The 2,079-nt window shown below is 42.6% G+C and overlaps 1 pseudogene; it reads right to left on the reverse strand.

Annotated features, from left to right (window-relative positions):
• Window positions 1–1,220: 1,220 nt before the first annotated feature.
• Window positions 1,221–1,613, reverse strand: LOC117286577 (annotated as a pseudogene).
• Window positions 1,614–2,079: the final 466 nt, after the last annotated feature.

Here is a 2,079-nt window from a genome sequence, read left to right on the forward strand (position 1 = left end):
TTTAACGAGTTAACACTGTCAAGCTACCTGTCAAATCCTGAGTGCTCAACTGAGAAAGAGAGGTTCCTGGAACACGGAAAGGAAAGAGAGAAAGGCTAAGAAAAGCCAACAGACCCTTAGAAGAAGTTCAAGGGAATGTTGGGCTAATGGTTTAGATTCCTGAGCACCATCAGATCTTTCTCAATATTCAGAGGCGTTTCACAAATCCTTTTTAAGGCATGGATTAGAATTAAGGAACCAGCAACCTGCACTTTGGGATATTGAGTAGGTTTTCAGTTACGAGATTTACAGATGAAGTGAATTAAAGGGGGAGAGAAAATGGGAAAGGGAAGCAGGAGAGGCCAAAAAGAAATAGCAAGAAGTGCAGAGGGGAAAAGTTGTGCTTGGCAGAAGTAAGGCTTGGAACTGGCAGGGAAAAAATGGAAAACCATAGCCACCAGTCCAAGGGATGGACATAATAAGGGAAAGCCTAGCATTTTATACCTTCCAGGAGGTAACAATAAATTCTAAAGCTGTACAGTGGAGGAGTGAGGTAAACCTAAGATTAAGCCATCTGTTTTGTAAAACACCCTTGTCTGTCAACTTCCAATTTACATTGCTGATTTAACAGCATACTGTGCCCAGAGCACAGCCACGGAAGAAGGTCAGATGCCTAAAGGAAATACAGAAGGCCAAAGGCCAAGCAGGTTTAGAGAAATGAGAACTTAATGAATACTGTCAAGTAAAGAAAACGTAGAATAGATTACCTTAAAACAAACAAACAAAAAACACTTCTGAGGGAGAGCTGAGCTACATACCAATCTCTTGTATCTTTTTTTGTTTTGGGGGACAAGGTCTCGCAGAGTTGCCCAAGTTGGGTTCAAAACTTGCAATGCTCCTGTCTCAGCTTCCCAAGTGGCGGGGATCACAAGCAAGTAACACCATGCCCACTCCTTTCTGACCATTTTTTCTTTTTCTTTCTTTCTTTTTTTTAATTATTCTGACCATTCTTAGTAAGCTACTCTAAATCAAATATGGCTAACCACAATCAAAGCCCTAATTTTTCCTGAATGTTTTCAGAATGACTAAACAAAAAAGGATTCTGCTACTTAGATGCTCGGATTTGGTGAAACGCTGGTTTTGATAATTACAGTCAGTTTTTATTGTGATCTTCCCAGGCACTTGTGCCTAAAACTACTCTGCCCAGCAGGAAAAAGCTTCACATAAACATGAACCATATTTCAGAGTGGTAGCTCCCACAGGACCACAGTCTCCCCACCCTGTAAAATGTCTACTTTCTCCTCTTCATTCTATTCATCTTCTTCCAGCCTCTCTTCATCTTCATCATCATCCTCATCCCTGCCCCTGTCTTGCTCCTCTGGATCTGTTTTTTTTTTGGTCTTGTCTTCTTTTGTTCTGAAGCTTCCTTCTTGCCTTTCTGCTCTTGCCTACATGCTTCCAGAGCCTCTTTTAATGGGGCAATGAATCCCTGGAATTCCATCTCTTGAATGGATGAGAGCACATCACTGGCATCCTTGCGTCTCCCTTTCAGTGTGAAGTTGTTGGCATGGCTCTTTGATGATCATGGTGATGAAGGCATTGGGCTGATTTAGGTCCTCAAGCACCTCTGCCATGCCACCTGGAGGCCCTGAGGTTCCTCCACCACAGGCCTTCTCTTCAGGACATTACCTTGTCCAGACTTCCCACACTGCTAAGGTTTGACCCTTTGAGGCACCCATCCTGCCCCAAGTTGCCCACACTGTGTCCCACAGTGCCCCGCGTGTCTTGCCTTACTCTTGTACCCATCCCAACATCTTCAAGATGACGGGCGAGTAAACTTCCCATGCTGCAATGGTTTTGTTGCGCTTGTTCCCTGAAGAAATTTCACAGAACACAGTTTAGGGAGGGAGAACAGAAATCTAACTGTAAACCTGATCTGGGTATACAGGAAAGTGAAAATGATTACAATTTGAAAGAAATATTAAACTAAAGGTAGAATGAATTAATAAAAAAAAATTTCCAAGAGATCTGCAGAGGTTTATACTTGAGGACTGAATTGAGTCTTAATATTCATATGGATCCCAGCACTCAGGAGACCGA

Source organism: Fukomys damarensis, unplaced genomic scaffold, assembly GCF_012274545.1.
Source record: "Fukomys damarensis isolate Sample0158 unplaced genomic scaffold, DMR_v1.0_HiC HiC_scaffold_17, whole genome shotgun sequence".
Taxonomy (NCBI): Eukaryota; Metazoa; Chordata; class Mammalia; order Rodentia; family Bathyergidae; genus Fukomys; species Fukomys damarensis.